Source organism: Salmo salar, chromosome ssa10 (assembly GCF_905237065.1).
Source record: "Salmo salar chromosome ssa10, Ssal_v3.1, whole genome shotgun sequence".
In the NCBI taxonomy this organism is placed as follows: domain Eukaryota; kingdom Metazoa; phylum Chordata; class Actinopteri; order Salmoniformes; family Salmonidae; genus Salmo; species Salmo salar.
Window position 1 is genome coordinate 25702621 of NC_059451.1, and position 12472 is coordinate 25715092.

A 12472-nucleotide genomic window follows, 5' to 3' on the forward strand; every position below is an offset into this window, starting at 1 on the left:
GAGGTTTACAAATGCTTCTGAAGTTTGTAATTTCCACTTTGAAATTTCAGACTTAATTTTCCCTTCGAAAAATGTATCAACCCCTGCTGTAGTAAAATGGCTCAAATTAAGATCCTACATCTGTACCACACTAGAATAGCATAGATATTCTACATGTCATTTAAAAAATGACACACGAAGACCAAAACAAAACAAAATACTTTTAGCAAAATGAGGACTAATTCTAACATATTAATTACATGTACCAATTAATATTTCAATTTCTGTTCAATTGCCCAATGAGAGTATTTTACCCAAGGGCAGCAGAGGCAAGCTAAGCCAATTACAGTGACTAGCTAGCCCTTAGCTTCCCGCAGCCCTTACTGAGTTCACCATGTTGTTCAGCCCAGTGTTCAGCCAGGCTGTCTGTCTGCTGCAGAGCCCTGGGTTATGACGGGACAGTGTTCTGTTATTCAGCCATTCTCTAGCCCTCATATGCCGCTTGCCAGTTGCATGGGTAGATGGGAGATTTTTTTAAATTTTTTAATTATTGTTGCCAATAGCATTCTATGGGAGAGAGGAGCTTTAAACTTCCCTCAGATATAGAATGACAGCAAATTCTAGTATCTCATATCTCGGTATCACCGCCTGGTACGGCATCTGCTCTCCAGAGGGTGGTGCGGTCTGCCCAACACATCACCTGGGGCACATTGCCTGCCCTCCAGGGCACCTACAGCACCCGATGTCACAGGAAGGCCAAAAAGATCATCAAGGATGTCAACCACCTGAGCCATGGCCTGTTCATCTCGCTACCATCCAGAAGGCGAGGTCAGTACAGGTGCATCAAAGCTGGGACCGAGAGACTGAAAAACAGCTTCTATCTCAAGGCCATCAGACTGTTAAATAGCCATCACCAGCCGGCTACCACCCAGTTACTCAATCCTGCACCTTAGAGGCTGCTGCCCTATATACATAGACATGGAATCACTGGTCACTTTAATAATGGAACACTAGTCACTTCAATAATGTTTACATACTGCTTTTTTCATTTCATATGTATATACTGTATTCTATTCTACTGTATTTTAGTCAATGCCACTCTGACATTGCTCGTTCTAATATTTATATATTTCTTAATTCCATTCTTCTACTTTTAGATTTGTCTATATTGTTGTGAATTGTTAGATACTACTGCACTGTCGGAGCTAGGAACACAAGCGTTTCGCTAGACCAGCAATAACATCTGCTAAATATGTGTATGTGACCAATACAATTTTATTTTATTTGATTTAAGTTGGATACCCAGCAAACCAAAATTGGTTCTGTGAAAGTTCCCAGAACACTCATTAGGTTACGGCAAATGTTCTCATAAAACAAAAACTACTGTCCAGTCATGCTGATTATCCAATGTTTGTATAAAACATTCACCTGATGTTGCAAGAACATTTCCAGAACACATTCAGTATGTTCTTTAATTAAAGGTTCCCAGAATGTTTCATTAGGTTGTGGGAACAGTCTGGTAGAAACATTGTGGGAACATCACCAAAGATAAACTGTCCAGTTGTGCGGAGGATTATACAATGTTTATTTTAGGGTGCAAAAACACCTTACAACACCTGAAGTTACAAGAATGTTCTCAGAACACATTTTTATGTTTTTTAACAATTCCTAAAATCTTTATTTAGGTTGTGGGAACTTTGTGGGGATATAACAAGAGATAGGCTCCAAAAACACTAAAACTGTCCAGTTGTGCTGACATTCAGATAATGTTTGTATCAGGGTGCACAAAACATTCCTTGGATGTTGCAGGAATTTTGACAGAACAGAATTTCAGAGTTCTTTAAAGGTTCCCAAAAGTTGTGTGAACAGTGTGGGTACATACCAATAGTTAAGTTTCCAAAGCACAAAATATGCTCAGTTGGTTAAGTTAAGTTGCACAGGACATTCCCTTAATGTTGTAAGGATGTTGACAGAAAACCTGGCCTAAGTTCTGTAAGATTCCCAGAACATTCCATTAAGTCATGGGAGTTGTCTAGAATGTTGCAAGAATATCATTGTGCTATTCTATTCAGATATTGTATTAAAGAGGTTGCACAGAACATTCCCACAATGTTCCATAATTTCCAAATAAGTCCGTTTTTATGACATTCATAGAATATTTGTTTACGGTTTAACATAATATTCCATTGTTGTTCACACAATAAAAACGTTGCTTTGTCTTGGAGGGCCTTAGAACATTTCAATAACATTTAGAAAATGTTATATTTAAGTTTGACCTAATATTACCACAACATTCTCAGCACTCACATTTCTAGTTCCTTAAAGCATAAGAAAGCAGATTGGAATACATCCCCATTATGTTTCTTTCCAGATTTAATGAAAATGTGCATTTGAGGATTGGATTGTAGGCCCACTACAAGGTGATATACAGTGCATTCGGAAAGTATTCAGACCCCTTGACTTTTTCCACATTTTGTTACGTTACAACCTTATTCTATATAAATAGTTTTTTCCCCCTCATCAATCTACACACAATACCCCATAATGACAAAGCAAAAACAGGTTTTTAGAAAGGAAAAAAAGATGTATAAAAAAAAAAAAAATGAAATATGACATTTACATAAGTATTCAGACCCTTTACTCAGTACTTTGCACCTTTGGCAGCGATTACAGCCTAGAATCTTCCTGGGTATGACGCTACAAGCTTGGCACACCTGTATTTTGGAAGTTTCTCCCATTCTTCTCTGAGATCCTCTCAAGCTCTGTCAGGTTGGATGGGCTCTGGCTGGGCCACTCAAGGACATTCAGAGACTTGTCCTGAAGCCAATCCTGCGTTGTTTTGACTGTGTGCTTAGTGTCATTGTCCTGTTGGAAGGTGAACCTTCGCCCCAGTCTGAGGTCCTGAGCACTCTAGAGCAGGTTTTCATCAAGGATTTCCCTGTACTTTGCTCCGTTTATTGTTCCCTCGAGCCTGACTAGTCTCCCAGTCCATGCAGCTGAAAAACATCCCCACAGCATGATACTGCCACCACCATGCTTCACAGTAGGGATGGTGGAAGGTTTCCTCCAGACATGACGCTTGGCAATCAGGCCAAAGAGTTCAATCTTGGTTCATTCAAACCAGAGAATCTTGTTTCTCATGGTCTGAGAGTCCTGTAGGTGCCTTTTGGCAAACTCCAAGTGGGCTGTCGTGCCTTTTACTGAGGAGTGGCTTCCGTCTGGCCACTTTACCAGAAAGGCCTGATTGGGGGAGTGTTACAGAGATAGTTGTCATTCTGGAAGGTTCTCCCATCTCCACAGACGAACTCTGGAGCTCTGTCAGAATGACCATCGGGTTCTTGGTCACCTCCCTGACCAAGGCCCTTCCTCCCCGATTGCTCAGATTGGCCAAGCAGCCAGGTCTAGGAAGAGTCTTAGTGGTTCCAAACTTTTTCCATTTAAGAATGATGGAGGCCACTGTGTTCTTGGGGACGTTTAATGCTGCAGAAATGTTTTTGATGACCTTCCCCAGAATTGTGCCTCGACACAATCTGTCTCGGAGCTCTACGGCCAATTCCTATGACCTCATGGCTTGGTTTTTGCTCTGACATACACTGTCAACTGTTGGACCTTAGATAGAAAGGTGTGTGCCATTCCAAATCATGTCCAATCAATTGAATTTACCACAGATGGACTCCAATCAAGTTGTAGAAACATCTTAAGGATGATCAATGGAAACAGGATGCAGTTGAGCTCGATTTTGAGTCTCATAGCAAATGGTCAGAATAATTATGTAAATTATTATTATTATTATTATTTTTATAAGTTAGCAAACATTTTTTTGAAAACTGTTTTTGCTTTGTCACTATGTGGTATCGTGTGTAGATTGATAAGGGAAGCAAATTATTGAATCAATTTTAGAATAAGGCTGTAACGTAAAGAAATGTGAAAAAGCCAAGGGGTCTGAGTACTTTCTGAATGCTCTGTAGACACAGATGGCATTTAATCATATAAACACACCATATTTTTACACTTCATATGTTGACAATCTGCACATGTGGAGTTTGCATATGCTGTGTACTTGTAACACTTTATTTTATGTTTTATTTCCGTCATCATGTGTTTAAAGTCTTATGACTTTTAATATTTTACTAATGTTAGAATGTTAGGAGAGGCAGATTATAGATTATATAAGGATAGGCAGATTATATTCAAAACAGCGGAATACATACACTTACTGTCAGGGGCAGACTGGCTGGTCCCTCCGAGCGGTCGGGTAGACTGTTTGGAGTTTGGAGCGGGCTGACAGGCTGTGGAAATGCAAAGCTTCTGGAAGGTTGGATGGACCAGGACAGGAGAGTTAAGCATAGTTCAGTATATATGTGTTGTGCTCTTTCACCAAGTTGTAATAGCAAGCAGAGCAGAGACTGGCTACTCTTTAGTTGACTGATGTAGCTGGCAAGGTAACTGAGGTTTAACTAAACTAGTGTTTATTCGCAGTGCTGAGCTAGTATTGTAACTAACATGTAACGTTAGCTAATGTTTCATCCCCTCTCGACTGAGGGGAATGAATAAACTATGCTAGCTAGTAGCTACCACATCCAGGTCGGCTCTAGCCTCTAGTTATATGTCAGATAGCGTTATGAGGTGGCTATTATTACTATCTAACAGCTGTTGTTTCTACAGAAATGTTTTTTAGCCTTAGTTTTGTCCCATTTTGGAAGTAAATGAACTAGGCTAGCATTCGCCAGTTGATGTACCGTTAGAGAGAGAGCTGTCCAAAAGTTGGCTAACGTTAGCTATTCTTTTCCCCTCAATCACACTAAACCTGAATCAAACGATGAAACCATCGGCCATTGAAGATTGATATTCTAACGTTTTTTCAGTGCAATGTTGGTTTTATTAGTCAGTATGGCAATGTAACGTAATTGATCTGTCAATTTCCCAAGCTAATTCTCTACTTTTCTCACTGACACAGTAATAACAGCTCCAACGTTACAGGCTTCACTGTCATGGTGAAGTAGAGGTCTGCGCAGGACTAATTTCTCCATCCAGCTCCCACCCACACCTGCTGGCTTTCTGTCATCCTCTACCACAAGAACTCTTCCCAAACCCAACCGCAGTCCCGCAATGTTATTTTGGGCATTTGTGACACAGTTCCCTTGCCAGCTATGGTCCCAGCAAATTTGCGCCCTATAGGCAATATCAAAGGCGCAAAAATATCTTAAGAAATCTTAAATTACCAGAGATTCTCACATGGCCCTTATATTGTATTACTGGGCTAAATCAACCAATATGCTAGATAGAGTTTGAAGAGAGCAGAGTTGGAGAGACTTGCACTTTCTCTTGAGCTATTTTTATAGCCTACCATTTAGGAGTGGGAAGATTTTCAGAAGGAGAAATATGGGTTATCAATATTTAGGCCTATTTCTAGGCAATGTAGTAAACTATAGCCTAATCATCAGTGGAGGCTCCTCTGAGGAGGAAGGGGAGGACCATCCTCTTCAGTGAATTTCATAAAATGTTTAATTGTCAAACATTTAAAAAATGTATCCTTTATAGAAAAAACTACACTACATATAATCACTTCACCAAATAACTGATTAACACACACTATTTAGCAAAGAAGGTCTACAGTAGCCTCAACAGCACTCTGTAGGTTAGCACCATCGTGTAGTCAGAGGACAGTTAGCTTCCATCCTCCTCTGGGTACATTGACTTCAATAGAAAACCGAGAAACCTCATTGTTCTCACCCCATTCCATAGACTTACACAGTAATTATGACAACTTCCGGAGGACGTCCTCCAGCCTATCAAAGCTCTTGCAGCATGAACTGACATGTTGTCCTACCAAATCAAATCAAATTTTATTGGTCACATACACGTGTTTAGCAGATGTTATTGGGGGTATAGCGAAATGCTTGTGTTTCTAGCTCAGACAGTGCAGTAAAATTTAACAAATAGTATAAAAAAAATTCACAACATATACCCAATACACACAAATCTAAGTAAAGGAATGATGAATTAAGAATACATAAATATATGGATGAGCAATGTCAGAGCAGCATAGACTAAGATACAGTAGAATATAATAGAATAATGCAAGATATGTAAACATTATTAAGACAGAACAAGGAAACAGATGTGGAGGTAAGAGGATAGATTAACCCAGAAACAGAAACATTAGGTTCCCCGTCTGATCCTGTATCCACTGATCCATTTGCTTTTCATCACCCAGACCAAGACTGTAGAATGGTGGAAGGGGGAGATCAAAGTCACACAGTGCCCTCTTGTGGTCCCAACACATAAAATCTCCAGCACATAACCACATGTACACTACATGACCAAAAGTATGTGGACATCTGCTCGTCAAACATCTCATTCCAAAATGATGGTCATTAATATGTAGTTGTTCACCCCTTCGCTGCTATAACAGCCTCCACTCTTCTGGGAAGGCTTTCCGCTAGATGTTGGAACATTGCAGAGGGGACTTGCTTCTATTCAGCCACATCAGCATTAATGAGGTCGGGTACTGATTTTGGGCGATTAGGCCTGGCTCGCAATCGGCATTCCAATTCATCCCAAAAGTGTTTGGTGGGGTTGAGGTCAGGGCTCTGTGCAGGCCAGTCAAGTTCTTCCACACCAATATCGTCAAACCATTTCTGCATGAACCTCGCTTTGCGCACATGGTCCTTGTCATGCTGAAAGAGGAAAGGGCCTCCCCCAAACAGTTGCCACAAAGTTGGAAGCACAGAATTGTCTAGAATGTAGAATTTATGCTGTAGCGTTATGATTTCCCTTCACTGGAACTAAGGGGCCTAGCCCAAACCATGAAAAACAGCCCCAGACCATTATTCCTCCTCAACCAAACCTTACAGTTGGCACTATGCATTCGGGCAGGTAGCGTTCACCTGGCATCCGCCAAACCTAGATTCGTCTGTCGGACTACCAGATGGTGAAGCGTGATTCATCACTCCAGAGAATGCGCTTCCACTGCTCCAGAGTCCAATGACAGTGAGCTTTAAACTACTCCAGCCGGCGCTTGGCATTGCGCATGGTGAGCTTAGGCTTGTGGGCAACTGCTCGGCCATGGAAACCCATTTCATGAAGCTCCCGACGAACAGTTATTGTGCTGACGTTGCTTCCAGATACAGTTTGGAACTCGGTAGTGAGTGTAGCAACGAAGGACAGATGATTTTTACTTCAGCACTCGGCAGGCCCGTTCTGTGAGCTTGTGTGGCCTACCACTTCGCGGCTGAGCCTTTGTTGCGCCTAGACGTTTCCATTTCACAATAACAGCCCTTACAGTTGACCGGGGCAGCTCTGATAGGGCAGAAATTTGACCAACTGACTTGCTGAAAGTCACTGAGCTCTTTGGTAAGGCCATTCTACTGCAAATGTTTGTCTATGGCGATTGCATGGCTATGTGCTCGATTTTATACACCTGTCAGCAACGGGTGTGGTTGAAATAACTGTAACTACAGTATGTCCCACTAGCTTGTCCATAATCTTTTGCCATTTTCTGTCACCGAACATTAATTTCACATCAACAATAATGAGGAACATGATTTGGGATGAAGCCACTTTGGGGACAAAGCAACCTTAGTGGCATTGGCAGAAAGCAGATGCTTCTGGTTTTCAGGGATACAGTATTTTCAACCTCCCTTTCCATTTCCCCTGAAAAACAGAATTGGAGACTCTGCACAGGCGTCTATGTTAGGTTAGGGACAAAGAGGCAGTATCAAGCCATTCTACCTAAACTGACCTAGAATTAGGGTTGAAAAGCTACCGGTAATTTAAGTTACCGAAATCTTCAGGTATTTAGGTAATTAGAAGAAAATCTATAGCAATATAATGTAACTTTGGTCATTTCTACTTGGATAATTGTACAAAATAAATATACAGTTGAAGTCGGAAGATTACATACACTTAGGTTGGAGTCATTAAAACTTGTTTTTCAACCACTCCACAAATTTCTTGTTCACAAACTATAGTTTTGGCAAGTCGGTGAGGACGTCTACTTTGTGCATGACACAAGTAATTTTTCCAACAATTGTTTCACTTATAATTCACTGTATCACAATTCCAGTGGGCCAGAAGTTTAAATACACTAAGTTGACTGTGCCTTTAAACAGCTTGGAAAATTACAGAAAATGATGTCATGGCTTTAGAAGCTTATGATAGGCTTATTGACATCATTTGAGTCAATTGGAAGTGTACCTGTGGATGTATTTCAAGGCCTACCTTCAAACTCAGTGCCTCTTTGCTTGACATCATGGGAAAATCAAAAGAAATCAGCCAAGACCTCAGCAAAAAAATGGAAGACCTCCACAAGTCTGGTTCATACTTGGGAGCAATTTCCAAACACCTGAAGGTACCACGTTCATCTGTACAAACAATTGTGCGCAAGTATAAACACCCTGGGACCACACAGCCGTCATACCGCTCAGAAAGGAGACGCGTTCTGTCTCTGTAGAGACGAACGTACTTTGGTGCGAAAAGTGCAAATCAATCCCAGAACAACAGCAAAGGACCTTGTGAAGATGCTGGAGGAAACAGGTACAAAAGTATCTATATCCACAGTAAAACACGTCCTATATCAACATAACCTGAAAGGCCGCTCAGCAAGGAAGAAGCCACTGCTCCAACTCCGCCATAAAAAAGCCAGACTACGGTTTGCAACTGCACATGGGGACAAAGATCGTACTTTTTGAAGAAATATCCTCTGGTCTGATGAAACAAAAATAGAACTGTTTAGCCATAATGACCATTGTTATGTTTGGAGGAAAAAGGGGGAGGCTTGCAAAACAATGAACACCATCCCAACCGTGAAGCATGGGGGTGGCATGTTGTGGGGGTGCTTTGCTGCAGGAGGGACTGGTGCACTTCACAAAATTGGATGGCATCATGAGGCAGGAAAATTATGTGGATATATTGAAGCAACATCTCAAGACGTCAGTCAGGAAGTTAAAGCTTGGTCGCAAATGGGTCTTCCAAATGGACAATGACCCCAAGCATACTTCCAAAGTTGTGGCAAAATGGCTTAAGGACAACAAAGTCAAGGCATTGGAGTGGCCATCACAAAGCCCTGACCTCAATCCTATAGAAAATGTGTGGGCAGAACTGAAAAAGTGTGTGCGAGCAAGGAGGCCTACAAACCTAACTCAGTTACACCAGCTCTGTCAGGAGGAATGGGCCAAAATTCACCCAACTTATTGTGGGAAGTTTGTGGAAGGCTACCCAAAACCTTTGCCCAAAGTTAAACAATTTAAAGGAAATGCTACCAAATACTAATTGAGTGTATGTAAACTTCTGACCCCCTGGGAATGTGATGAAAGAAATAAAAGCTGAAATAAATAATTCTCTCCACTATTGTTCTGACATTTCACATTCTTAAAATAAAGTGGTGATTCTAACTGACCTAAGACAGGGCATTTTTACTAGGATTAAATGTCAGGAATTGTGAAAACTGGGTTTAAATGTATTTGGCTAAGGTGTATGTAAACTTCCGACTTCAAAAGTTTTGGAACACCTACTCATTCAAGGGTTTTTCTTTATTTTTACCTTTTTCTACTATGTAGAATAATAGTGAAGACATCAAAACTATGAAATAACAGATATGGAATCATGTAGTAACCAAAAAAGGGTTACAAATCAAAATATATTTGATATTTGATATTCTTCAAATAGCCACCCTTTGTCTTGATGACAGCTTTGCACACTCTTCGCACTCTCAACCAGCTTCACCTGGAATGATTTTCCAACAGTCTTGATGAAGTTCTCACATATGCTGAGCACTTGTTGGCTGCTTTTCCTTCACTCTGCGGTCCGACTCATCCCAATCCATCTCAATTTGGTAGAGGTCGGGGGATTGTGGAGGCCAGGTCATCTGATGCAACACTCCATCACTCTCCTTCTTGGTAAAATAGCCTTTACTCAGCCTGGAGGTGTGATGGGTCATTGTCCTATTGTAAAACAAATGATAGTCCCACTAAGTCCAAACCAGATGGGATGACGTATCGCTGCAGAATGCTGTGGTTGCCATGCTAGTTAAGTGTGCCTTGAATTGTAAATAAATCACAGATAGTGTCGCCAGCAAAGCACCCACACACCATAACACCTCCTCCTTCATGCTTTACGGTGGGAAATACACATGCAGAGATCATTCGTTCACCCACACCACATCTCACGAAGACCCACCGGATGGAACCAAAAATCTCCAATTTGGACTCCAGAGCAAAGGACAAATTTCCACTGGTCGAATGTCCATTACTCGTGTTTCTTGGCACAAGCAAGTCTCTTCTTATTATTGGTGTCCTTTAGTAGTGATTTCTTTGCAGCAATTTGACCATGAAGGTCTGATTCACACAGTCTCCTTTGAACAGTTGATGTTGAGATGTGTCTGTTACTTGAACTCTGTGAATCAATTATTTGGGCTGCAATTTCTGAGGCTGGTACCTCTAATGAACTTATCCTCTGCAGCACAGGTAACTCTGGGTCTACCATTCCTGTGGCGGTCCTCGTGAGAGCCAGTTTCATCATAGTGCTTGATGTTTTTTGCTTCTGCACTTGAAGAAACGTGCAAAGTTCTTGAAATGTTCTGTATTAACTGACCATCATGTCTTAAAGTACTTTAAATTTGAATGATACAATGAATAATCATTAATAATAATGAGTGAGAAAGTTACAGACGCACAAACATCCTACCCCCAAGACATGCTAACCTCTCACCATTACAATAACAGGGGAGGTTAGCATTTTGGGGGCTATGATTTTTGTGCGTTTGTAACTTTCTCACTCATCATTATTCATGATTCCTTAAGGATTATCTGTAACCATGGTAGCATCCACATTAATGTAGAAGTGTTTAGAAACATATCCTATAATTGTTACAATAAAAGTGACTCCAAAATGTCACAGTACATTATTTACTATTCATTCCTGTTGGGCACAAAATAATCTGAAACAGAACCAAAACAAACAATGAATGCATCCAATAAGTTTATAGAGTCACAAGCTTGATGTAATCATTGCGTGTTAGGAATATTTGACCAAACACTACATTTATGACTACTTTAATACAGAAATAAGTGAATTTGTCCAGATACTTTCGGTCCCCTAAAAGGTACAAAAAGTGCTGTTCACCCAATATTGATGAAAATACCCTCAAATGAAAGCTGCAAGTCTGCACTAACCTCATAGTCATTGTATCATTTAAAATCCAAAGTGCTGGAGTACATAGCAGAAACACCAAAAATGGGTCACTGTCCCAATACTTTGTCGCTAACTGTAGTGTTAATGTAAGTGTATCTTTGTCCATGTTGTCTATAAGTGTCTAGTAGATAGACCAATAGTTAAAGAGAAAATATAATATTTATTGAAATAAGCATCTAATCAACAATGGCATTATTTTCAATGAACTCTGCAAATCTTCCAGCTATTGACATTTTTCAAAACTGCGAACAGTTTGACATTGACAACAAATCCATACTGACATAGTAAAATAAGTACAAGTTTGCAAAAAATATATATATATATATATATATATATATATATATACACTGCTCAAAAAAATAAAGGGAACACTTAAACAACACAATGTAACTCCAAGTCAATTACACTTCTGTGAAATCAAACTGTCCACTTAGGAAGCAACACTGATTGACAATAAATTTCACATGCTGTTGTGCAAATGGAATAGACAACAGGTGGAAATTATAGGCAATTAGCAAGACACCCCCAATAAAGGAGTGGTTCTGCAGGTGGTGACCACAGACCACTTCTCAGTTCCTATGCTTCCTGGCTGATGTTTTGGTCACTTTTGAATGCTGGCGGTGCTTTCACTCTAGTGGTAGCATGAGACGCAGTCTACAACCCACACAAGTGGCTCAGGTAGTGCAGGTCATCCAGGATGGCACATCAATGTGAGCTGTGGCAAGAAGGTTTGCTGTGTCTGTCAGCGTAGTGTTCAGAGCATGGAGGCGTTACCAGGAGACAGGCCAGTACATCAGGAGATGTGGAGGAGGCCGTAGGAGGGCAACAACCCAGCAGCAGGACCGCTACCTCCGCCTTTGTGCAAGGAGGAGCAGGAGGAACACTGCCAGAGCCCTGCAAAATGACCTTCAGCAGGCCACAAATGTGCATGTGTCTGCTCAAACGGTCAGAAACAGACTCCATGAGGGTGGTATGAGGGCCCGACGTCCACAGGTGGGGGTTGTGCTTACAGCCCAACACCGTACAGGACGTTTGGCATTTGCCAGAGAACACCAAGATTGGCAAATTCGCCACTGGCGCCCTGTGCTCTTCACAGATGAAAGCAGGTTCACACTGAGCACATGTGACAGACGTGACAGAGTCTGGAGACGCCGTGGAGAACGTTCTGCTGCCTGCAACATCCTCCACCATGACCGGTTTGGCGGTGGGTCAGTCATGGTGTGGGGTGGCATTTCTTTGGGGGGCCACACAGCCCTCCATGTGCTCGCCAGAGGTAGCCTGACTGCCATTAGGTACCGAG